Source organism: Ursus maritimus, unplaced genomic scaffold (assembly GCF_017311325.1).
Source record: "Ursus maritimus isolate PB19 unplaced genomic scaffold, ASM1731132v1 scaffold_35, whole genome shotgun sequence".
Classification (NCBI taxonomy): domain Eukaryota; kingdom Metazoa; phylum Chordata; class Mammalia; order Carnivora; family Ursidae; genus Ursus; species Ursus maritimus.
In genome coordinates, this window is record NW_024426119.1 from 17,369,266 (window position 1) to 17,396,785 (window position 27,520).

Here is a 27,520-nt window from a genome sequence, read left to right on the forward strand (position 1 = left end):
CAGTTAAGTAACTGAAATAATTTGATCCTTTCTAGTCTTAGTTTTAAGATTCTTTGGGCAGCTGAAGTAGTGCTTAATTTATAACTAATTATTCCCTACTTCAGAGATATGATTCTTCCATGTACTTCACCCAATGCCTTTAATTTATTAGGTTTTCCAGTATAGCTGGTGGGATGGTACACTATGTACTCTTTTGTGTCTGTCTTTCTCTACTCAATATTTTATCTGTAAGATTTATCCATGTTGTTCCATGTACAGTAGTTTGTTATTTATTGATATTTAGCATTCTCATGCATCAATAAAACAACATTAACTAATTTTGTTATTGTTGGACATTTAGGTTGTTTGGGGTTATTATGAATAAAACTGTTATGAGCATTCTTATACAGAATGGTTTGATAGGTGCTATGACAGATGTACGCACTAGATGCTGTGGCATCACAAATGTATGTTTCGAGGGAAAGTGAAGCTTGAGCTGAGTTTTTAGGGGAGTAAGAAATGACTATATGAAAAAGCAAATGAAAAGATTCTAGACAAAAGGAAGATCCATAGAGACTGGGAAGAGAATCAGCAAGAAATTATAGAGAAAGTGGGCGGAGAGGAGACCAAAGTAATAGGTAGACATTGCCACGATAAACTAAAAGGTCCAAACTTTACTCTGAAGAATTTCAAATATCTAATCACATAATGAAGTCTTATTTTAAGAAAAGTATTTTTTAATAAAGATTTCATTTTAGTTTTATTTTTTTAAAGATTTTTTATTTATTTATTTGACAATGAGAAACAGCCAGTGAGAGAGGGAACACAAGCAGGGGGAGTGGGAGAGGAAGAAGCAGGCTCCCAGCAGAGAAGCCTGATGTGGGGCTCGATCCCAGAATGCCGGGATCACGCCCTGAGCCAAAGGCAGACGCTTAATGACTGCGCCACCCAGGCACCCCAAAGGATTTTATTTTTAAGTAATCTCTACATCCAGTGTGGGTTTTGTACTTACAATCCTGAGATTAAGTGTCACATGCTCTACCAACTGAGTCAGCCAGGTACCCCTGAAGAAAAGTATTTCTGATCACATTGTAGAGAATGGATTGGATGAGGGTAAGACTGGAGTTTGGGAGATTGTTGGGGGGGTTATTACAGAAATTCAGTTCAGAAGTAATAAGGCCTGGGGGCGCCTGGGTGGCGCAGTCCTTAGGCGTCTGCCTTCGGCTCAGGGCGTGATCCCGGCGTTCTGGGATCGAGTCCCACATCGGGCTCCTCCGCTGGGAGCCTGCTTCTTCCTCTCCCACTCCCCCTGCTTCTGTTCCCTCTCTCGCTGGCTGTCTCTCTGTCACATAAATAAATAAAATCTTTAAAAAAAAAAAAAAAAGAAGTAATAAGGCCTGAACTAAAGCCATGACTGTGGGAACAGTGAAGAGAGGAAAGGTTTGAGAAATTTTGAAGAGGTAGACTCCTATGGAGAGAGAGGAAAGAATCAAAAGTGTTTGAATTGGGTAATTTGATGTGGTAGTTCATTCACAAAATTTTGAAAAAGAGGTTGAACAATTTTTAGGAAAATTTGGTGAATTGCAAAAAGTAAATGGAAAAAGGCAAGACATTTTTAAACAGGTGTTGAGGAAGGGCTTGCCATACCAGATAGCAAAATATCATGTTACGAAGCTGCAACAGTTAGCAGATACTCTACCGAGAAAAGATTTGAATTTGAAATTCATATATGATAAAGATACCACAAATAATATTAAAGAACAAAAAACAAACTGGGGAGAAAATATTTCAAAATATATAGCAGAAAAAGGTAACTATAATGTATTAACAATTCCCTCAGATAAATAAGAAAAAGATTTTAAAAATAGGAAAATAGGGGGCACCTGGGTGGTGCCGTTGGTTAAGCATCCTATTTTTGTTTTTGGCTCAGGTCATAATCTCAGGGTCCTGAGATCGAGCCCCACGTCTAGCTCTGCACTCAGTGAGGAGTCTGCTTGAGATTCTCTCTCCCCCTCCCTCTGCTCCTCCTGCTCTCTTTCAATAAATAAATATTTTTAAAAAAGAAAAATAGGTAAAGGATTTAAAGGAGCAATTTACAGATAAGATGAAAATGGCCAATGAATGTAAGAAATTGTTAAACCACTGGCTAAGAAGTTATGCCTAAAATTCAAATGATAAGATATAATTTTACCATCTCAGTGTAGAAAAAGGTAAAAATGTTTAAGGTATCAAATGCTGGCTTGAGAATAGGAAAACATTCAGATATTATAAATTGGTGCAATCTTTTGGAAAGCAATTTGGCACATATTTTTTTTAAAGATTTTGTTTATTTATCTGACAGAGAGAGAGACAGCCAGCGAGAGAGGGAACACAAGCAGGGGGAGTGGGAGAGGAAGAATCAGGCTCCCAGCCGAGGAGCCTGATGCGGGGCTCGATCCCATAACACCGGGATCACGCCCTGAGCCGAAGGCAGACGCCTAACGACTGCGCCACCCAGGCGCCCCTGGCACATATTTTTTGACCTTGAATCTCTTATAGGACCTTATCGCTCAGAAATATTTGCACTGTAAAACAAAAATATACTTCCAAGGATTGTCATTTCAGTGGTGCTTATAATAGTGAAAAATTGAGAACATTTAATTAGGGGTTTCATAAATTGTTACATCCATACAATGGAATACTATTCATATTTTTTTTTAAATGAAGCAGATCTATATGTACAAAGAATAAAGACTTTTACAATATGTCGTTGTGTGGAAATGTCAGGTTTCAGAAAAAAATGACAGGTATGATGGCATTTTAAAAAATAAACATTTATTTTTTATTTTTATTTTTTTTTTAAAGAATTTATTTCTTTGAGAGAGAGCATGCGAGAGAGCACAAGCAGGGGGAGTGGCACAGGGAGAGGGAGAGCAGGCTTCCTGCTGAGGTGGGAGCTCCATGCGGTACTTGATCCCAGGACCCTGGGATCATGACCTGAGTCGAAGGCAGAAGCTTAACTGACTGAGCCACCCAGGTGCCCCCCAAATAACCATTTATTAAATGTATGTAGTGGGGACTGGGTCATTAACTAGAGATCCAGCAAAGAACAAGGTAGACAAAGTCCCTGCAATTGTGGAGTTAAAAAAATTGTTAACAGTGGTTACCATGGTGAATGAAACAGTGGCAGTTGGGGGCGTGGTGGGGAAAATGTTTACTTTTTACAAATTTGGATGTTAAATTTTTGTCAGAAAGCAGCCTTTTGCTTTTGTAACTTAAAAACTGAGTTTTAAGAGAAAAAGTTATACAATTTTAAATTATATTTTCAAATATTTAAAGCTAATTAATGTTTAAGAGTATGAAGAAATGGGTGCTCTCATACTCTTCTGGGGAGAGCATGTATTTGCTTAAATATTTTGGAGAGTAATTTGGCAATGTATATATATATGTATATATATATTTAACCTTAGAATATTTGCTTTGATACAAAAATTCTAGGAATTTCTCTTAGGGAAAAATTAAAAAGCCTCTGTTCATTTCAGCTTTCTTTATAATAGTGTAAAATTAGCAATAACATAAATATCCTTCAACATGGGATTTCTTAATTAAATCGTGTTACATACATAAAATTTTAAATGTCTATTGGCATCATATTAGTTGCCACTGTAATAGTCATCACTTTCCTCTTCTCCCTTGTTAACAGGGTTGCCATTTTATTTCAGACGTTGAGGTAATATGCTCAGGGAAGGTGGACGTAGTCTGAGGAGTGAATTGTGAAGACAGTGGTGATCCTATCCCTATGTGTTTGGTTTAGAGGTCAACAAATGAGCTATTTCTGGTCAATGAGACACTGAGGTTGTTCTTCTTGGAGCTTTTGGAAAGGTTTTTATTCTGATAAAAATACAGGAGGAGAAAACCCTGCCCATTCGTTCTTATCTTTGGATATTTCATGTGAGAATGTAAGAATGTGGTGCTTGGAGCTATGTAGCTATCTTTTGACTCTGAGGGAAAGCTGTGAGAATCATAGAAATGCCAACCCAAAGCTTTGCATTGTTGAGGTTGCTTTAAAACTATCTAATTTAAGACTTTTTAATTGTTTAATTTTCTTTTAGTTGGGCATCCTGTTAGGCACAAATGAAATTACTCTGCCTGATTAAGCTTTATAGATAGTGAAAAGAGCTCCAGTTCTGGAGTTAAACTGCTTGAGTTCAAATCTTGGGTAGCTCTTACTAGGGCTAGGCCACTATTAGACCATGGACTATTTACTTAAATTGTCAAAACCTTAGTTTTCTCAACTGTAAAATAAGGATAATAATATAGCTTCTATCTTATAAGGTTGTAGGGTGAAGATTAAATATATGTAAAGAGTTTACCACAGTACCCTCAGTAAAATCTCAATGAATATTGGCTATTGATAATTAAAGTAGCAATATTAATCTATACTAATATGAAAGTATGTACATTATACTAAAGGATAAAAGGACCATTATGTATGGTAGTTACCATTTTGTGAAAATAAGTATATATTCCTAGAGAAAGCCTGGCAGTATATACTAATTAAAATGTTAATAATAATTATTATCTTTGGGTATTAGGATTACTGGCAATTTTAATTCTTTCCTTTATATTTTCCTAAATGCTCTAGAAATGCTCTAGAATTAATGATTATACAGTCTTTCTTATATATTTTTAAAAGCTAGTTAAATTTGGTAGGAGGTAGGAAGAAGCAAAATAGAGTGGAAGACCTGCAGAGGATATTTAGAGGAAGGAGTGAGAAATAAGGATAAGTACTGTTGGAGAAGCCAAGGGAGGAACTGATTTCAAGAAGTAAGTAGTCAACATTATTGAATGCTTCTGAGGAGTGGCCAGTTAGTTGAACACTGAAAAGTGTTCATGGAATTTCACATTATCATGTCACCCTAGAGAAAGTCATTGTCAACCAAGAAATCAGTGTATTGGAAATGAGAAGGAAATGCCGAATAAAGATGTGAGTTGAGAAATGACTATGTGGAGAAGGTAAATGTATATTAATCTTTCAATAAGCGTGGCTGTGAAGAAGAGAGAGAGGGGAGTGTTTTGGAAAAAAGCCAGCAGAGAGACTTGAGCTACAAAAACATAAGGAGGAGTCACTAGGGAGGCAGAAGACAATGGTATCCAGCTGTACTTGTATGGGGACAAGAATCTTCTCCAAATGAGAATTTTCACACTTCACCCAGTGATGAGTTTTTCTACTCTCTTGCTTGTGTATTTTGATGAACAAAATTTAATAATTTTAATAATAAAATGTAAATCTTTCCCATTATTGTCAGTGATTTTGTGTCTTACAGAAATAATTTCTGACTTCAAGTTCAGAAAGATCTCCTAAATTCTAAATATGTGAAAGTTTGCATTTAATATTTAAGCCCATAATCCATCTGGAATTGATTTTGTTTGGTATGAGGTGGAGATTCAATGTAATTTAGAAAATTTGCATAGCCAGTTATCCCAGCCTGATTATCTTTATCCATTGGTATTCAGTGTCATGGTATGTGAGTCATGTGAATGGTATAGAGGAGCCAGCTCATAGTGATTTGTGAAAACTGATTGTTAGCATCTCTCCCCAATTCTGAATTCAGTGAAGTCACACTGGCAGCTTGAAATTAGCTAAGACTATTGTATTTACACCATGGAAATCAGCAAACATCTACAAATCAAGGCTGTTTTGACTGGAGAGCTGACTTATTTGTGATGAATTGCTTTTTAAAAATGATTCTAGGGGCACCTGGATGGCTCAGTCAGTTAAGCGTCTGCCTTTCACTCAGGTCATGATCCCAGGGTCCTGGGAAGAAGCCCCGAGTCAGGCTCCCTGCTCAGCCGGGAATCTGCTTCTCCCTCTGCCCCCCATCCGCACCCCCCGCTCTTGCTCTCTCTTTCTCTCTCAAATAAATAAAATATTTTAAGAAAATGGTTCTAGGGGTGCCTGGGTGGCTCACTCAGTTAGACATCTGCCTTTGGCTCAGGTCATAACTTGGGGTCCTGGGATCGAGCCCCACATCAGACTCTGTGCTCAGCAGGGAGTCTGCTTGTCCCTCTCCTTCTTCCTCTGTGCTTTCTTTCTTTCTCTCTCAAATAAATAAAATCTTAAAAAAAATGATTCTAGGTTTACGTTGCTAATACTTTATTTTTTAAAATTTATTTAAAGATTTTATTTTTAAGCAATCTCTGCACCAACAGGGAGCTCAAACCCACAACCCTGAGATCAGGTATTGCATGCTCTACCAACTGAGCCGGCCAGGTACCCCAGATTACTAATACTTTATTTATGATTGTTGCATCTACATGAGTGAGATTGACCTGAAATTTTCTTTCTTATAATACCTCTGCTTGAATTTGGCATCAAAATTATGCTATTATTATAATTCAGTTGGGGAGTGCTTACTTTCTTTGTATTCTCTGGAAAAGTTTGATTAAAATTGAAATCAACTCTTCGCAGTAGAACTTGCTGGTAAAACCATTTGGGTCTGATGTGGAATGTATTGTATGGTGTGTGTGTGTGTGTGTGTGTGTGTGTGTGTGTGCTGTCTGTGAAAAGATTTAAGATACTCAAGATATTTCATTTCTGTGTTGGTTGTAAGATCATTTGGGGTTTTCTATTTTTATTTCATTTTTTCTATTTTTTTTTCGAGTCTGATTTCTAAGAACTTGTCCTCTTTGCTCAAACTTATTGGCATAAATATTTTCTTAATATTCTTATGTTTTTAACTTATGTGTATATTTATAATTCTTTAACTTGTGTCTCCCTTTTTTCTGTTTAATCTTGCCAAAGGTTTGACAATTTTATTAGTGTCTTCAAAAGCAATCTTTTCCTTTATTAATGCTCTTTCATGTATATTTTCTATTTCATTAATTTTATCTTCTCACCTTGAATATCTTTATTCTCTTGCTCTTTTTATAATGTTTCAATGTTTTCAACTAATGTCATTAATTTTCAGTTTTTCTTTTTTCTAAGATGGCTATATATTTCCTCTAGTATTGCAAGTTTTGATGTGTACTGTTTTCGATATCATTTAGTTCCATTTTTTCTTTCATCGTATTTTTCCTTATTCCATGAATAATTTGGAAATATGTTTAGAAATTTTTTGATGTAGATTTTTAAAAGTGTATTTTTTGTTATTTGTTTATGAATACTAGCTTTGTAGTCAGGATGTGTTCTGTATGATACTGATTCATCAGAATTTGTTGAGACTTGTTTTATCTCCTAATACATGGTCAATTTTCATAAATACTTCATATGTATTTAAAAGGTTATCTTTTTGCAGATGTTGGATGTAAGTTTTTTACATGTTAATTAAATCAAACTTGTTCAAGTATTCTTTATCTTTACTAATTTTTTAATCTGTTTACTCTATCAATTATTAAGAGAGTTTATTAAAATCTCTCACTTTGGTGGTGGGTTTGCCAGTTTCTCCTTGTGATTTTGTCAATTTTTGCTTTCTATATTTTGAAGCTAAGTTATTGTTTGTACAAGTTTTCCTAATATTTTATTTTGAGAGGAGACTCCTACATAAAATTTGAAAGAATAATTCAACAAACTTAAATACATCTTTTGTTTAGATTCACAAACTGTTATCATTTAGTCACATTTTGCTTTCTCTATTTCTATGAATATGTATTAATTTATACTTTTTTAAATTCATAGTATAAAATTAACCATTTTAGAGTGTACAATTCAATGGCATTTTAGTACAGTCACAACGTTGTATAACCACCTTTATCTAATTCCAAAACATTTTCATCACCCCCAAAGAAAACCCTGGACCCATTGAGCAGTCACTCCCCATTTCTCTCTCCTTCTAGCTCTGGAACCACCAATCTGCTTTCTGTCTCTATGAATTTACCTATTATAGATATTTCATAAAAAAGGGATCATGCACTATATGACATTTTGTGTCTGGCTTCTTCCATTTAGCATAATATTTTTGAAGTTCAACAGTATTGTAGCATGTATCAGTACTTCATTCATTTTTATGGCTGAGTAATATATATATACCATATTTTGTTTATCCATTCATCTGCTGATGGACATTTGGACTGCTTCCACCTTTTGACTATTATGAATAATGCTGTAATGAATATTGGCATCAGCATACAAGTATCTGTTTGAGTCCCTGTTTTCAATTCTTTTGGATTTATACATAGGACTGGAATTGCTGGGTGATATGGTAATTAAATGTTTAACGTTTTAGGAACTGCTGAACTATTTCCACAGTGGCTGCATCATTTTACATTCCCACTAGCAATATATAAGGATTCCAATTTCTCTTCCTCCTCATCGATACTTGTTATTTTCTGTTTTTGTTTTATTGTTATAGTTATTCTAGTGGGTGTGAAGTGGTATCTCATTGTGGTTTTGATTTGCATTTCCCTGGTGACTAATGATGTAGAGCACTTTTTCATGTGCTTGTTTACCATTTGCATATTCTTTTTAACAGAAACGTCTGTTCAAGTCCTATGTGCACTTTTAAATTAGGTTTTTGGTCTTTTTTTTTTTTTGAGTTTTAAGAGTTCTTTATATATTTGAGACACTATTCTTATCAGATATAATTTGAAAATATTTTTCCATTCTGAGGTTGTCTTTTAACTTAATGTTCTTTGATGTACAGAAGTTTTTAATTTTGATGAAGTCAAGTTTATCTATTTTTTCTTCTGTTGCTCATACTTTTAATGGTACATCTAAGAATCCATTGTCTGAGTACATGAAGATTTACCCCTTTGTTTTTTTCTAAGAGCTTTATAGTTTTAGTTCTTACATTTAGGTCTTTGATTCATTTTGAGTTAATTTTTCTATGTGCTGTGAGGCAGAAGTCCAACTTCATTCTTTTATATATAGATATCCATTTTTCCCAGTATTATTCATTGAAAAAACTGTTCTTTCTCCATTGAATAGTGTTGACACTTTTGTTGAAAATCAGTTGGCCACAGATATATAGGTTTATTTCTGGATTCTCAATTTCATTCTGTTGCTCTATCAGTCTATTCTCATGCAGTACAACCTTGCTTTGACTACTGTAGCTTTGTAGTAAGTTTCTAACCAGAAATAATGAGGCCTCCATCTTTGTTCTTCTTTGTCAAGATTGTTTTGGCTGTTCAGAGCCCCTTGTACTTCCACATGAATTTGAGGATTGGCTTTCTGTTTTTGCATAAAAAGGCCTTTGGAATTTCAATGAATCTGTAGATCGCTCTGGGTAGTATTGCCATATACAATATTTTTTTCCAGTTCTTGAACACAGAGTATCTTTCCATTTATTTAGCTCTTTAATTTCTTTTCAGTAGTTTTTTATACTTACCAGTGTACAAGTCTTTAATCTCCTAGGTTAAATGTATTCTGAGCTATTTTTGTTTTTTGGATGCTATTGTAAATGGAATAGTTTCCTTAATTTCCTTTTTGGATTGTTTACTGCTGGTATATAACAACATAACTGATTTTTGAATATTAATCTTATACCCTGTAGCTTGTTGAATTAGTTTATTAGCTGTATTAGTTATTTTTTTAAAGATTTATTTATTTATTTGAGAGAGAGAGAGGGAGAGAGGGAGGGAGGGAGTGGGGGAAGGAGGGGCAGAGGAAGAGGAAAAGAGAATCCTAAGCAGACTCCAAGCTGAGCGTGGAGCCCCACACAGGGCTCAGTCCCACAACCCTGAGATCACAACCTGAATCAAAACCAAGAGTGTGGGATAGATTGTTTTCTAGGTTACTCACTGAGGATATAGCTTTTTGGGATTCCTTGCTATATGCAAAGTCCAATATAATATCCTGCCTTGGGCTTACATTGTCTCTTGTTTGCCATGCTCAATGCCCTTCAAAACTAAAATGCTAGGCCACCAAAGATTGACAGATACCCAAGATAGTAGCTGGCTTCAGATCTCTTATACCTCTTTGGATTTATGATCCCCTTCTTCTTGTTCTTTATTTTGGCTTCTGAGGATCTCTCTTGTATTCCTGATAAATCAATAAATCAATCATGGGTGTAAAATTTATTTTTAAATTTAGCATTTTTAAGGTGTTTTGCACTGGGCATTTAAAAAGAGACTTGATATGTAGTCTGCCAAGAACTAGAATATTATGTTATTTCTGAATAAAGATAACCCCTACCATATTTAGTTTACTCTTCCGCTACTCTTAAATTGTCATGCCAATTTTCTTTTTAATTTCTTCATTAGTTTTTTAAATTAAGTATAATAGTGAAGTGAACATGTTTCCTCTTTTTTGTTGCTTTATTAATATTTTGGTTATATCCTTGGGATATTTTTGGGTAGGATTTCTGGGTCAAAAGAAAAATGACCATTGATTTGAAGGTAGTTAGTATCTGTAACAATTGAATGTAGGAGGTAAGGCAGAGGTAGGAAACTAGTTTGAGTTTTCGGTTTAAGTAACTGGGTAGATGATGATGTCATTAACTAAGATTGGGAATACAGGTTAAGGTGTGTGTGTGTGTGGGGAATGATAACAAGTTCAGTTTGGACATGTTGTATCTGAGGTGATTATAGGTCATGTAGGTGGAGAAATTTTCAGTAGGCAGTTGCATATACAGGGCAGAGGCTCAGGAGAGGGTTTTGGGCTATAGATACAGATATGGGGTTTACAAAATTGGGGGTGCTGGAACACTGGGATCCATCAAATATATTTTCAGAGGTTTATGTGTTTGCTAAATAGATTTTTATAGTAATGCTTATATTCATGCTTTCATTTCACGAATAATCTGGATCATCTGGATGACCACTTTATCAATAGTATTGCCAACTTACTTCAATGTCTGCATTTGTGTTTATTTTTATAATCTTGTGTGTGCCAAGTATCACAGAGCCTGGCTTACTATGTAAATGATGCAATCAGGTCAAGTGAAGATGAAATGGTATCATTGTGTGCTCCTTCATGTGAATGAAGGTTTCATAGTACTGTGAATAGAGAACAGTGGTGGGAGAACTGAATCATCTCACAGTACATGGTTCTATTTAAATTAAAAGGAACCAGGGCGCCTGGGTGGCTCAGTTAGTTAAGCATCTGACTCTTGGTTTCAGCTGAGGTCATGATCACGGGGTCTTGGGATCAAGCCCCGCATTAGGCTCTGTGTTCAGCACGGAGTCTGCTTGTCCCTCTCCCTCTGCTCCTCCCCCCGGCTTGTCACTCTCTCTCTCTCATTCTCTCTGTCTCTGTCTCTCTCTCAAGTAAATAAATAAATAAAAATCTTAAAAAAAAAAATTAAAAAGAGCCTATGTTATTAGCAGCCAGCCCCATATTCACATTGAGTTGGCAATTTAGTTTCAAAGAAAAAAAATATAACCATCCACATAAATTGATGTTTATTTCATCTTAGGAGTTTTTTAGATTTTTAGCTTTATTTGAATTTATTTTATAAAGATTTGGTTGTAAGCTTGTTAAGAGCTATAAGCATAAGGAATTTATACTTATTTTTATATTTAAGTAAATAATATTTTAATAAAATTGCTTTTGGTTAACATTGAAAGCTTAAGAGAAATATTTTTTACATTTTACAGATTTGTGTGTCAGAGTTGGGCATGGATTAAGTGGGACTTGTCCAAAGAAAGTACAAAATGAGAAAGAAAGGGTGCTGAGAACAGAACGTTAGGAAGCATTAGTAATTAAGGAATGAATGAAGGGAAAGAGAAAAGCTTACAAACTCAGTGTTAAGATGGCAATAAAGTGGTCAAAAGAGAAGAGAGTTCTCACAAGGAGGAAATTGAAATGTCCTTAAAAGGCAGAGATGGTCTTTGCCCAAACACTTTCAGTTGAGTGATAGTGTCAAAAGTCTTATGTTCAAAGTTGAAGGAGTGAGTAAGGGGAGAATGTAGGAACAGTTTCTTAAAATGTGCTTGGTTATGATGAAAGGAAAGAAAAAATGGTTCTGGAATGGGACATAACATCATTATAAATGCAAGTCCTTGAGCATATTTATGTACTAAAAAGGAGTGAGTGGAGAAAGGATTCCCATATATGTCAGAAGAAATAATTAACAAAATAGGCTCTCAAAAAAGTTGGGACTCAGTGTGATACAGGTAACAAATGGCAGGATTTCCCGTTGAAGAGTAATGATAATGTTCCTTTGAGATGACATATGAGAAAGTTTAAAAGTGGAAACTGGAGTCATGCTTGGTAGCTTTTAGTTTTCTGTGAAGTAGGGACCAGAGTGATGGAGAGATAGTTGTATAAGATTCATGAAAACAGTTGTGAAGATTTGTAATAGCTATTATGAGAAATGGGTAGGGAACTCTCCAACAATGTTGACAATCTTGTTGAGATCTGGGTTCCAGTTTTGGCTGTGGCCCTTACTAGCTCTGTGAATTAAGCAAGTAGTTTAGCAAAAATGTCTGTTCAGGTCCTCTGACCATGTTTTAATCAGATTATTTAGGTTTGGGGGATATTGATTTGTATCAATATCAATTATTGGATGTATCATTTCTAAGTATCTTCTCCCATTCAGTAGGCTGCGTTTTTGTCTGGTTGATGGTTTCCTTTGCTGTTGAAAGCTTTTTAGTGTGATATAGTTCCATTTGTTTATTTTTGCTTTGTTACCCTTGCCTGAGGAGACATATCCAAAAACATATTGCTAAGACTAATGTCAGAGAACTTACTGCCTATGTCTTCCTTCAGGAGTTTCATTGTTTCAGGTCTCATATTTCAGTCTTTCAGCCATTTGGAGTTTATTTTTGTGTATCATGTAAGAAAGTACTGCAGTTTCATTCTTTTGCATGTAGCTGTCCAGTTTTCCCAACATGGACTAGGTAATTTCTAAAGAGCTCTTAAGTTCCTAAATCATTTAATTTAGAAGTCAGGCACTAAATCCTTTCTAATAAGAAATCTAACACAATAAATATTTCCTCCCTTTTAAGAGTTACCTTGGAAGTAAAAACCAGGCCTTTTTAGACTACATTTAGTTTGAAAGTCTACATGGTGAATTAAAGAGCCAGTTAAAATGGAAAGGGAAAAGGAATGAAGACTTATATTTTTTTCTCCTTTTCAAACACTCCAACCATCCACTAAAGCAAACAACACTTACAGAAAGATACAGGAACTAGAATAAGGAAAAAAGGTAAAATAAATTGTTGTCAGCGTCTTTTTGCTTCTAGCTCCTAGGAATTTGTAGTGAATTCTAGCTATGTGTTAAGTTATTGTGAAATTCCAATGAGGAATTGAGGAAAATGAGATAGCCTGGAGGAGTTCCTTGCCACAGAATCCACTCTAAAGGTCTAACTGCTCTGCATCTTTAAGGAGGGAGTGGCTCCAAATAAGCAGAGTCTTGTTAATGATTGAAAATATAAATTTAGTGGGTCCCCTCACTGTGCTATCAAGAATTTTGTTCATAATTAAACGTCTTAAAATTTAAATTTAATTTACAGTTTGCAGTATAAATCAACCAAAGTGACTTCCTAAATATCATGTCTGGCCTTGTAAAGAGAGTTAAGACCACGTTCAACAACCATGGAATAACTCTTTATTTTTCCTGTGAGGAAGTTCTTTACATAAAAAAAGATAAATGCAATCTGAGTTGTGTGTGAAATGCAAGAAAACCCAGGGCTACATGATTCAGTGAGCTGCCTGGCCTGGAATACTCAGGAGCTGCTCTTACGGACCTTTGTGCACCTACTCTCCTCCCTGCATACAGCTCTCAGTTAATAATGCCAGTGAAGAGGAGACCTCCAGCAGAAGGAAGGGTTCCAGTCCTGCCAACAGTTACACTATTTATCTATTTACACTTCTGCTTCTCTCACAGAATGTGAATTCCTAGAGGGCAGAGAGATTGTCTAATTCATCTTTTTGTCCCTAGAGCCTCTAACAGTAACTTGCATATAGCAACTTCCTAATATCTGCTTTTAGGACAAGTAAATGTTCTAAATCTATGATTCAGTGTCCCAAATAATAAAAAGCAGAGCGTATTAATAATTTCTAAGCATTCTTAAGGTAGGGGCAATAACAGTTCATTTCAGTTATGCTAACATAAAAAGAAATGGTACCTGGCATCTTTGAAAATTAAGGAAATATATATATATTTCCGAATGCATGTATGAGCATATGTTGTTTTGATTGTTGCCACACATCTCTGGCAGGCAAACTTTTCTAAAGCACCATCTTTATTTTGTTATTCCCCTGATTAAGGACCCATGATGACTTCTAGTTGCATAATGTATTGGTTTGGAGCCTTAGGACAATCTAATAAAAAGCAGAGTTTTCAATTAAGTTCAAGATTTCATCAGCATTGTGTAATGGAAATTATATAGAGTTATGTTATGTGGGCATAATTATTAATCAGTACTTATTTGAATGCAAGGGAAAGAAATTCAATTCAATTTAGTTTAAGCAAAAGAAAAGAAAGAAGGAAAAAAGAGAGAGAGAGAGAGAAAGAAAGATAGATAGATAAAGAGAACACATTTTTTGAGTTGATGGGAAGTCCAGGAGATTGCACCTGGCTGTAGGCATGGCTGGTTCCAGAGTTTCGAATAATGTTGTCAGAACCTTGTCTCTCTAGTCCTCTCTCAGGATCATTTATTTCTTCTTGGCTTCATTCTTCAGAAGGATTTCTCCTCTGTGAAGGCAATGTGGCCTCCAGTTGCCTTACGTTCAATGCATTCAAGTTTAGCAGTTTCCAAAGTAGGGGAAATCATCCCAATTAAGTCCAGGGGAAAAGTTCTGGGGAGGACTCTACTTGGCCTAAACTGGGTCATGTACCCATTTCTCAATTAATCACTGTGGTGAAAGAATGGGATATTTTGACTGGCTTAATCTGGATCATATGTCCCAGCCTTGTGGCCAAGGGAAAGGGAAGTCCCATAATGGTCATTTCCTTCAAGATCACCTGGAATGGGGGAGGGCAGGCCTCCAGTGGAAAATGTGTGACTGTTATCAAAAGGGAAACACATGGACAAAAGTAGCTTACAAGTCTACTATGCCAGGGCTGAGATGGAGCTTGTATACGCAGGTCTGGAGAACCAGCTGGCATCCGTCCAGATTGCTCAGGGGTCCCTTCTCAATGACTGGTGTACATGCTGTACCATTGTTAACTGTTTTGAATATCATCCCTGCATGACAGCATCTCACCACTTACGAGTTAAAAATAACATATGTAATGCAATATGAGCACAGTTGAACACATAAAAACATTTATTTTTATGGAGCAAAAATTACTTTATACCTAAATAATTTTTTTTGGACAGGGTATTTTTCAGAACCTGATAAGATTTGGAACAAACAAAGAGAATTGGGGAAACCATTGCCCCCCCTTTTTTTATTAAAGAAGAAATAAATAACATGTATATATAGTCTTTCACTAAGTGTTTATATCATATTATCACTCTCCTCAATGTCTAAGAGTGGTTTGGTTTTCTGATAATAAAACTGAATACTTCTGTCAGTAGTGAGCTTAGGGACACATGCACCAAAGGAAAGCTAAGTCCCAAGTCCCTAAGATGCCCTTCAAAAGCAGTCATCCATTTAATTTGATCTATTAAACAAACTTAGCAGTTGGGATGCCCACACAGTGAGAAAGGCTGCTTAGAGATGGAATTTTGGCTTTAATTGGAATCTTCTGTCCTTTATTAGACAACCATAAGCTTCCAATTATACACACCATCTTCATTTCAAATTATGGATTTATAAAACCTTATGAATTTTCATTCCTAGCAACAGATTTAGGAATAAACACAAGCTTCTGTCATGAACAAATATGAGGGGTTTTCTTCTCTCTTTTTCTTCTTCTTTTTTTTTGCCATATCCCAAAGGTCATTGATAATGGACCAAACACCCACTGTGTATCCAGAGATGTGTTAGGTACTTGGAGCTATTAAAAGGAAACTTGAAAAATAATCCCTGTCCTTGAAGAATTTAGGTAATATGTCTCAGGCGAAAAAAATTAACATACTTAGAACAATATAATAACGATTGAATGGCAGCTTTGCTGTTTCCACTAATGGTGTAATAACTTCCCCTCCATTTCAGTCTGTTGAAATTTTACCCATTCTTCAGAGTCTGTTTCCAGAACTTTCCTTCATTTAGCTTTACTCGATTACTCGAATATAAGGTAGGGCCAACGTTCCTCTGAAACACCCAACCTAACACTTGATACTTAAATATCTTCAGTAGCTCTTTATCATTGACAGGATCAGTCCAGCCTCTGTAGCCTGGTGAGAAGCCCCTGAGGAGCTCTCCTACCTTATCTCCCCTTGCTCATCTATTTGCACACTATTTTGAAGGCAAACCAAAAACTGGTACCAAATCCAAAGCTGGTTTACTAAACAAAACAAAACAAAATTTACCAAATGCTGTGAATTTCCACATGTAGTCTTCTCTGCATAGACCAGTCTTTTCTTTCCCTTTCCCCCAATTTTGCCCTTGACAAACTCCCACTCATCCATTAACCTAGCTCATACATCACTCTCTCAGTGAGGTCTCTTCCCTTTCAATCCTGTCGATTGTGCTGTCTCTGTCTTTTGTACTTGTTTTTATGATTCTGGGTGGTGATGGTTTGCTTTCAACGTCTGCCTGCATTCTCCTTCTAGTGGGCAGCACCCATGCCTTACTGAGTCTGGAATCCTGAGTGCCTAGTAAGAGTTCCTGGCACACAGCAGGTCCCTCATAACATTTTATTGAAATGAACTGGTTTGCATTGAATTAAGTAGGAGTGTAGAGAAGACTTGAAGTAGCTGAAGATCCTAAGTGAAGCCCAGGTTTTTATGTCAATGTTGAAAAGGGGAACAAATTCTTAGAGAAGGGGGAAATGACAGGAGCAATGCCCCAGAGGGGAGAATGAGCCTGGTGAAAGCTGGGGACTGTGGACGATCATATCTGGCTAGAGTAGAGGCTGTAGAGAGGAGAATGTTGGGAAATAAGGTCAGAAAGGCCAGCATGGCCATGTTGTGGAAGACTTTGAATGTGAAGCAGAGGAGGTGAAACATGAGGCAATAAGTACTACAATTCAAGAAAAGAAAAATTTAGAAATATCCCAAGTATCTGTGTAAAAAATGAGCTTTATCCCTCCTACAATCCTCCCTTTTGAAACTTACATTGTTACTGTTAGTATGTCACTGGTCCCAGTTGGCCTGGAGTCATCTGAGCATAATAGTCTGATGGTTTAAAGTAGAGTGTGATGTGTTGGGAGTCAGAAGCTCTGGAGTTTGATTTCCGCTCTGGCACTAATTTGTTACCTGATCTGGTGAAATCACTTCACCTCTCTAATCCTGTGTTCTCATCTGTAAAATGAAGGCAGAAGGTGGATTACATAATTCGTGAGGTCCCTTTGATCTCTAGGAGTCTATATGTAGCAAAATAACTAATTCTTACCTTATGAACCTATTTTTGCCCCTTGGTTTTGTTTGTTTATTTACCTGTTTATGGGTGTCAGAGTTGCTTTATTAGACTGCTCTGAGAGTCCCACAGTCTGTTCGTCTGTGGTCTTCACTATTATGTCACACCTAGAAAACCCTCCGCAACCTTCCGCCCTTCCTTAACAACCCAGCTCCAGCCCAACATCTTTCTTAAAGCGTTTCCTAATCTCTCCAGGTCTCTGATATATAGTCCTTGCTTTTGGCATTGAAAGATATTTTGTCTTGAGTTATTCTTTATTTATTTCATATTGACTTTTCTCTCTCCAGTCACTTTGTAAGCTTAAAACAAGGAACTGTTGCATGTAATATCTGTTCCTCTCCCTTACCCGCACTCAATCCCAGTGGAAACCTAGGCACAAAATAGACATTTAGTAAGGTTCTTGAGTACTGAATGAATGATGTACAGGAAATATTCCTAAAAATGGAAAAACCAAGCCCTGAAAAGGACATCAGTAGGGCTTGGAATTGAAATAATGTAGCATATCAGTGATTTCGTAGATGGCCTTTTGTACCTCACAAAAGACTGCTTTAAGATAGGGTGATCCGTGAAGTTTCTGGTCTGTGGGCTTGTCTCGAATTAGAGAGTGGGTGGTACTGGGTCCTAGATATTACAGCCAGCTCAAGGAAAAGAGAATACAGAGAACTGTTTACTGAGTGACTTTGCTGTTGGACATGTCCCAAGTGTAGCTTGAGTACGTCAGGCAGAGTTACCACCCTGCTGCCCCAGCCTCTGCCAACTTGGATCAGAAGCAGCAAAGTTGACCTGTCTTTTGGCTCTGGAACAAGGCGAGGGAGCACAACAGCAGGCATGGGAAGGAAGAAGTTGTGAAATGAAAGACATGAAAAAGAGATGACTATGAGCCTCTTTCCTCTTTTCCCCTATCACCCTGAGTCTCTCTCCTGCCTCTTCGATACCCAGAAAGTGGTATAAACCAGAATCTCGCACTTTACACCAGCTGGGGCGCGGGACCCTGGAGGTCTAGTCTGGGGAAACAGAAAGCAGTGAGGATCAGTTTTGTTTCCTAAAGTGGTCCTATGATAAAGGTTTGAAAATACTACTCTGCTCCGGTAATCAGCCTTTAAACAAACTCATACTTAAGCAACTCAAAGCAAAATGTAAGAGGGAAGTTGACTGTTTGAGGTAGTCGAGTTCTAGATCTGACAGCGTGGGAGCTCTCTTGATTGTAGATTAGCTCACAGAAATAAAACGTGTGAGGTTAGGAACTCCAAATCCTGCTTTTGCTCTCAAATTGCCTCAGGCTGCCCCTCATAGGAAAGTCCAGTAACTATGGATTCATTGTATGCCCCCCACCCCTTCTGACAATGCCCCAAAGCTGTTAGTGTTTCTACCAGCACTAGGGGCATTGCATCGATTTGTCTTACTGCGTGTGGAAAATGTAGGAATAACTCCCATGTGTCATCAACCGTTTAGTCAGCACTCAGTTCCTTAGCAGGGGAAATGGTAAGATTTATTAGGGAAAGTATCCGTCATACCATATAAATAGATGCACAGTTAAGGCAGATGCGGCGGGCAGAGTGTATATTTCGGTGTGACTGATCATAAGGAACTCATTATCAAGAACTCTTTGGAAAAATCAGTCATTTGGGAAGATGGCAAACATAAGGGTACACTTATATTTTTATGCAAAATATTCCTCAAAACAGTAATTTTGGCTCTAAATGCATTGTTGGGGTAGAAATAATTTTAATTAAAGATGTTTTTTGCTTTACTATTTTACTTTTGAGAAAACAAATGCAAGTGATAAAAGCAGTCCAAGAGTAGAAAAAGGTACATAAAGTAGGTCTCTTTCCCACTGCTGACCCCAGTCCCCAGCCTCCTCCCCCTTTAGAGACCATCAGTGTCCATTTATTTTGTATCATTCAGGAATATTCAGCACAAGCTGATCCTCCTTTTACACAAATGGTAGTCTACTCGTCAAATTCTTCCACAGCTCACTTTTTTCCTTAACAGTATGCCTTAGCAGTCTGTACATACGGCCAGGCTCATGGTTTTTAACAGATTTAACTAATGTTGACATCTTGCCATAATGGCTTTAGGGTTTTTTGTTTTAACAGTACAGATACATTTCAACCACAGCCCCCACTGCCCAGTTCTGTTGCTCTCTGCCCAAAGGTAATCACTATCCCAAAATTAGCATGTATCCTTCCTGCCTAGTTGTTATATATTTAGTACATACGTATTTAGTATTTCATTGTGTGACTCTGGCACCACAATTTATCCACAATCATGTTTTTAAACAGTTAGTTTGTTTTCAAGTTTTTGCTGTTAAATACAATGCTACAATAAGTATTCTCTTTCATGTCTCTCCAGGGACATGTATGTGCGTTTTTTAGGATATATATCCACAAGGAGATTTCTAGGGCATAGGGTATGTGCATACCGACCTCATCTGATATTGCAACATTATTCTCCAGTGTGGTTTTGAACAATGCACATTCACACCAACCATGTTTTAAAATTCTTTCTTTTTTTCTCTTTTTCTTTCTTTCTTTCTTTCTTTTTTTCTTCCTTCCTTCCTTTCTCTTTCTCTTTCCTTTCCTTCCTTCTTTCCTTCCTTCCTTCCTTTCTCTTTCCTTTTCTCTTTTTCTTTTTCTTTCTTTCTTTCTTTCTTTCTTTCTTTCTTTCTTTCTTTCTTTCTCTCTCTCTCTCTGTCTCCCTCCCTTCCTTTCTTACTTCCTTTCTCTCTTTTTTCTTTCTTTCTTTCTTTCTTTCTTTCTTTCTTTCTTTCTTTCTTTCTTTCTTTTCTTTTCTTTTCTTTTCTTTTCTTTTCTTTTCTTTTCTTTTCTTTTCTTTTCTTTCTTTATTTTATTGCTACAGTCTTACCAACACTTGGGCTTCTCAGACTTAAGAAATGTTGCCAAGCTGATAGGGATGAAATAATACCTCATTATGGTTTTAATTTGCATTTATTTCTGAAGGTACCTTTTCTTTTTCTTTATTTTTTAAAAAAGATTTTATTTATTTATTTGACACAGAGAGAGAGACAGCCAGCGAGAGAGGGAACACAAGCAGGGGGAGTGGGAGAGGAAGAAGCAGGCTCCCAGCATAGGAGCCTGACGTGGGGCTCGATCCCAGAACGCCGGGGTCACACCCTGAGCCAAAGGCAGACACTCAACGACTGAGCCACCCAGGCGCCCCTGAAAGTACCTTTTCTTACTCTTTTTGGCGATTTAGTTTCCCTCTATAATAAATTATCGAAACTTTTGACAAATTTTCTACCACATTACTTGTTTTTCTTTATTGATTAGTCAGGATTATTTTATATTCTGGATACTGATACCCCATAATATGTATTATAATTATGGCTTGCATTTTTACCATTTATGGTGTCTTTTGTCTAATGCAATTTTTATATTTTCATGTATTCAAATTCTCAGTTATCATTTGTGCTTTTAGCATTTTGTTTGGGAAACCTAAAGAAATGTAATGAAGACATTCTCCTGTTTTTACTTTTTAACTTTTAAGATTTCCCCCATACATTAAAATTTTTAATCTGTGTGGACTATATTTTTATTATGGCATGAAGTAGAGATCTACATACCCCCTCCCCCCAAGATATGCACTGGCTGTGGCCAGTTCTCTTGGTACCGTTTATCTAATGGTCACCACTCCCTGCTGACAGATAAAGCCATCTCCGTCCCATGCCAAGTTTCCATATATGTATAGGTCAATATTGACTTATTTTGTTCATTATGCTCATTTGGCCCATTTTTATATCCTTGCCTCAATACCACACTATTTAAATAACTATGGCCTTAGAGCCTACTAGGGCAAATCTCCACTCTTCAGTTTTCTTTTTCAAAAATTTCTTTGCTAGTTTTGTCTCTTTTATTTTCCACATGAACTTTAGGGCAGGATTGTTAAATTCCATGAAAAGTCTTGTTGGGATTCTGATTGGAATGAAAGTGATTCATAGATCTATTATAAATTCATGGGGAGAGCTATAGATTTACACAATTATATCTTTCAGTCTTTCAGTGTTTTATCATTTATCCAGTGCATCTTTTATGTAATGTTTTGTAATTTTACCGAATAGGTCTTACATAAATTTCTTTAGATTTTTGCCTAGGTACCTATTGTAAATGAGAGATTTTATATAAGTATATATAAATATATATTTTTTCTCTTACACTCTGAATTATCCAGAGTGCTGAATTCTCCTATTTGTTTGAATTATTTACCTACAAATTCTCTTGCAATTTCTATGTAACTAATCCCATGGTCTGCAAATAAGAAAAATTCTCTTTCCTTCTTCCTCTTCCTCCTCCTCTTCCTCCTCCTCCTGCTTCTTTTTAAGTATCACACTGCCTAGGACTCTATACGGTGTTTAAGAGAAGCTAGGAGGGGCACCTGGGTGGCTCAATTGGTTAAGGATCTGCCTTTGGCTCAGGTCATGATCCCAGGGTCCTGGGATTGAGCACACATCGGGCTCTCTGCTCAGCGGGGAGCCTGCTTCTCCCTCTGCCCCTCCCCCTGCTTTCTCTCTCCCTCTGTCAAATAAATAAATAAAAATCTTAAATAAAAAAAAAAGGAGAGAAGCTATGATAACGGGTACTCTTGACTTGTTCCTGACTCTAAAGAGCACACGTCTAATGTTTTACCACTAAGTATCATGTTTTCTAGAGGTTTCTGATAGATACATGTGGAAGAGACTGCTGGGTGCTCCCCTTCCCCCAGAATTGGTTGTCTCCTTTTTCCTAAGTAGAATCTTCATTTTTTTTTTTTTTTTAGAGAGAGAGGGAAGGGGAAGGAGCAAAGAGAGAAGGAGAGAGAAAACCTTAAGCAGGCTCCAAGACTCAGTCTTATAACCCTGAGATCATGACCTGAGCTAAAATCAAGGGTTGAACACTTAACTGACTGAGGTACCCAGGCGTCCCAGAATCTTTACATTTTATCTGAAGACATGTCTGCCAAGAAAATGCCTGCTTTTCCCAGCCACCTTCCACTCCATGAGGGCACATAACTTAGTTTCTGCCATGGGGTTGTAAGTGGAAGTCATATATGAAAATTTCAGTGTATCCTAAAGGGGAAACATACCACTTTCCCCTTTTCTACTTCCTGCAGCCTGGAATGCAGATGTGATGACTGGAGTTGGAGCAATATATTGGACTTGAAGTAATCTTAGGAGTAAAGATCACACATGACACAATATGATACAAGGAACTTGGCTCTGGGCCACCTAACTAGTCTTTTATATGAGAGAGAAGTAAAATTCTATATAGTTTGGAGTTTTCTGCCACTAATAGCCAAGCCTAATCCTACAACACTCTTCATCAGGAAGATGAGGTTGTAGTCCATTCCCAGTTTGCCAGTAGTTTTTCTTTTTTCCATAAATTGCACTTAAAAAAAAAAGATTTTACATATTTATTTGGGAGAGAGAATGTGAGTGGGGGGAGGGGCAGAGGGAGAGGGAGAGAATACCAAAGAGACTCTGCTGAGCCTGGAGCCCGACTGGTTGTGGGGGGGGCTTGATCTCATGAGCCTGCGATCATGACCTGAGCAGAAACCAAGAGTCAGATGCCTAACTTACTGAGTCACCCAGGTGGCCCCATAAATTATACTTTTATAAATTACTCATCTGTACTAGTGAGACGAAATACACTGATAGATTTTTTTTAGTCATTCTTGGGATTCTATCATGATATGCTTGTAGAGGTTGCAGATGTACAAAGATTTTATTTCTTACTTTTCCTAAGATTTTCAAATGAAAAATTTTAAACTAGATAAGTGGGCCTGCACAGTGAACACGCATACATCAACCACCCAGGTTCTATGGTTAACATCTTACTGTATTTGCTTTGTACCTTATCTGTTATGGTGTGTTATAAATGCGTTATTTAATTCAGTTAGGTAGTGTTTTAAAATATTTGTGCACGTGTTCAAAAGTGAGAATAACTAAATATTTTCTTTTTTCATATTGTCTTTGTGCAGTTTAGGTATCAAAAGTATACTTATCTCATAAAATGAAGCAAGGATCTCTTCTGTCTCTTCACTGAAAAAGTCTGTCTAATACAGGAAATAAATTTTGAAGATTTGGTTAAACTCACCTATGTGGGTAAGTACTTGGTTGGCATGGTGCTTTTTTAATGGGTACAGTTTTCTTTTTTTTAATTGACATACAGCTGACATAAACTGTTATATTAATTTCAGGTGTACAATATAGTGATTCAATGTAGCTACTGTCTGTTACCATACAACACTATTATAATACCAGTGACTATATTCCGTATGCTGTACCTGCCATCCTGGTGACTTATTCATCCCATAACTGGAAGCCTGTACCTCCAACTCCCCTTTCTTCATTTTGTCCATCCTCACCCCCCTCCCCTCTGTCAACCATCAGTTTGTTCTCTTTGTATTGTATTCGTTATATTCTCTTTGTATTTATGGGTCTGTTTCTGCTTTTGTTTGTTTATTCCTTTGTTTTGTTTTTTTATATTCCACATATAAGTGAAATCATATGGTATTTGTCTTTCTCTGTCTGACTTACTTCACTTAGCATAGTACCCTCTAATTCCTTCCATGATGTTGCAAATGACATGATTTCATTTTTCTTTTTAGCTGAGTAACGTTCCGTTGCATGCAAATATGTGTATATATATATATATATATATATATATATATATATACATACACCATCTTCTTTATCCATTCATCTATCAGTGGATACTTGGCTTGCTTCCATATCTTGGTTATTGCAAATGAAGCTTCCAGGAACACAGGGACGCATATATCTGTTTGAATTAATATCTTCATTTTCTTTGGATAAATACCCAGTATAGAATTACTGGATCATATGGTATTTCTATGTTTAATGTCTTGAGGAACCTCCACACTCTTTTTCACAGTGGTTGCACCAATTTGCATTCCCACCAACAGTGCAGGAGGGTTCCTTTTTCTCCATGTCCTCACTAATACTTGTTGTTTCTTGTGTTTTGGATTTCGGCCATTCTGACAGGTATGAGGTGGTATCTCATTGCGGCTTTGATATGCATTTCCCTGATACTGAGTGATGTCAAGCATCTTTTCATTTGCCTGTTGGCCATCTGTATGTCTTTGGAGAAATGTCTGTTCAGGTCCTCTGCCCATTTTTAATTAGACTGGTTTTTTTTTGTTGTTGAGTTGTATAAGTTCTTCATCTATTTTGGATATTAACTCCTTATCATTTATATGATTTGCAAATATCTTCTCCCATTCAGTAGGTTGTTCTTTTGTTTTGTTGATGGTTTTCTTTGCTGTGCAAAAGCTTTTTATTTTGGAATAATCCCAATAGTTAATTTTTGCTTTTGTTTCTTTTGCCTGAGGAGACATACTTAATGGGTACAATTTTTTAAAATTACAGATTCAATTTATTTAATGGGTATAAATAAATATAAAGGTTGCCATTTCTTTTTCAAGTCAATTTTAGTGATTTATATATCTCTAAAGAACTGTCCATTTCATTAAATTGTCAAATTTATTTGTGTAATGATACTCATTGTATTTTCTAGGGCTTTTAAAAACTGACTATTTGTAGTCGTGTCCCTTTTTCCGCACTTTTTTTCTTTTTCCTTCAATCGATTTTGCCAGGTTTGCCTATTTTATTAGTCTTCAGAAAGGACTAGCCTTTGGGTCTATTGATTCCTTATTGATTCCCCCCTTTTCATCTGTTTCTCTTCCTTTTGTTATTTTTTCTTTTCTTTTGCATTCTTTGTTCTAATTAACTTTTGAGGTATATGCTTCCTTCTCTTCTATTATATGCACTTAAAGCTCTAAATTTCCTCCTAAATACTGCTTAAATTGCATACCACACATTTTGGTACTAGTGTTTTCATTGTCTGGGCATTTGGTAATTTTCATTAATTTTTCTCCCCTACTTAATAATTATTTTGAAGCTTCTAACATGAATAGGACAGTGCAACTATTATATTGATTTCTAATTTTATCTCATTGTTATTAGAGAACATGTTTCATATGATTTTGTATCATTAGTATTCATTTGAAATTTACTTTTTGACATATTATAGTGAATTTTTATAAATGTTTCATGTGTGCTAGAAATTATGTGTATTTTGAATTTTGCGTGTAGGATTACTTATGTTGTTTATGTCTTCTACAACTATGATTTTTGATTTACACACACACACACATCTGAGGTTCCAAATGACTATTTCTTCAATGTGATTTATTCTGTTTACCCTTGTATCTTTATATAATAACCCTCCTTTTGCCTTAAAGTTAAAAAATTAATATTGATATTATTATATTTGTTTAATTTTTATTAAATTTTTAGTCCATATTATACATTTACATAATGACCTCCCCATCATCATGCTTTAGGTGTTTCTCTCTTTTTTTTTTTTTTTAAGATTTTATTTATTTATTTGACAGAGAGACAGCCAGCGAGGGAGGGAACACAGGCAGGGGAAGTGGGAGAAGAAGAAGCAGGCTCCCAGCCGAGGAGCCCGATGTGGGGCTCGATCCCAGGACTCTGGGATCACGTCCTGAGCTGAAGGCAGGCACTTAATGACTGAGCCACCCAGGCGCCCCTACGTGTATCTCTTAATAAGCAGTACATGATTGAATTTTTAAAAGTCCTTATGAAAATCTCTGTCTTTTAGTAGCCAAGTTCAATATGTTAATATTTATATGTACTTTGATTATTGACCTATTTGGACTTTTTCCTACCATTATGTTGTTTTCTATTTACCATTCTTTAATTTTGACTTTTTTCTTCTCTACTTTCTATTAGGTTGATCTAGGTTTGTTTTGTTTTTTGTTGTTGTTGTTAAGATTTTATTTATTCATTTATTTATTTATTTGAGAGAGAGGGAGAGAGAACATTTGCATGGGGGGAGGGAGAAGGGAGGGGGGCAGGGGTAAAGGGAGAAAAACCCAAGCAGACTCCACACTGAGTGCAGAGCCCAATCCAGGGCTCATCTCATGATTCTGAGATCATGACCTGAGCTCAAACCAAGAACTGGATGCTTAACTGACTGAGCCACCCAGGCACCCCTGGGTTAATCTAGTTTTCAAATATATTTTCCTCTTTCCTCTCTACTGGAATTTTGCTATCTGCCCAGGTTTAGGATTAAAATTAAAAAGTCCCAGTGAGAAATTAAAACCACAAGTTTCCATAGTGCTTTCCCAAGCTGGGTGGTTGGACATTTCTACTCTTTTCATACTTCAAGGGTCTTCCTTCGAGGACATTACTTGGGTCCCCAGATTCTGTGTTTCAGGAAGCTCAGAGAGATCCTTTATTCAGCTTCTGAGCTTGAACAGAGAGGGTGGCCAAGAGCCTGGGCTGGGCTCAGGACCAGGTCTTCTTCGCCCAAGGTAGGGAGGCAATATGACAGACAAGGACACCTGAAGAAAGCCCTGAACAAGAACTATTTAGACCATCAAATGAATTAGAGGGTCACTATGGTTTTCTTTTCTCTTTTTATTCTGAAAGCTTTTTTTTTCCCCTTTTGAGCTCAGCTATTTATTAAAAAATTATTTTTTTTATTGAATTTTAACCAGCATTTCCATGTAGGTACCAATCTGCTATACTCTAAAAAGCTGTGGGAGTTAATTTACTTATCTTACAGAATGTTTACAGGTTCCAAGTCTCACCTGCCACCTCAGGTCTTTTAGTTTTTGTCTGTTTTCCTCAGCTTCTGCTTAACCAAGTTACAAGTAGATTATTTCTTTTCCATCTTCCTCATTGGCATTGATGATTCATTTTGAAGTTCTGAGTGACTGTTGTTCTGGCCTTTCTTCAAATCCCCTTGTCTCTCAGATTGAGGCAGGGAAGACCTCCCCTTTGCACAAGTTCCTGGATACCATACATCAACAGTCCAAGTAGGCAAGCTGAAGTTTCTGGGTGTGTGGCCTTTCCCCTGTCCTCCAGTAGCTCCTAAAATGATGGCCATGACAAATCTCAGCCTTCCTAGCTGCACATGGCCCTGGTTTGGAAACATACCCAGCTGGAAGCAGTTGACATGCCAAGACCTTCCAGCATTGGGCTTTCCAATATAACATGTTGGGGCCCTTATTTCCTGTTGCTTCTTTTTAGCTAGGGGGCTCCCCCCAGTCCAGGCATTCCCTGGGCAGCTGTCTGACTTAACGTCTGAGCATGGTCAGCGCTGGCCCAGCTGTGGTCCCTGGCATTGCCACTCGTGAGCAAATTCCCCAGTGAGCCCACAG

At 36.8% G+C, this 27,520-nt stretch overlaps 1 long non-coding RNA gene across 1 annotated transcript in view; it reads left to right on the top strand.

Annotated features, from left to right (window-relative positions):
• The window catches only part of LOC103676781, a 70,957-nt gene that overhangs the window by 36,158 nt on the left and 7,279 nt on the right, over positions 1 to 27,520 (top strand). The window contains exon 2 of the long non-coding RNA XR_572212.2: positions 23,285 to 23,408. This is a non-coding gene — a long non-coding RNA (uncharacterized LOC103676781). The remainder of the gene's footprint in view (positions 1 to 23,284; positions 23,409 to 27,520) is intronic.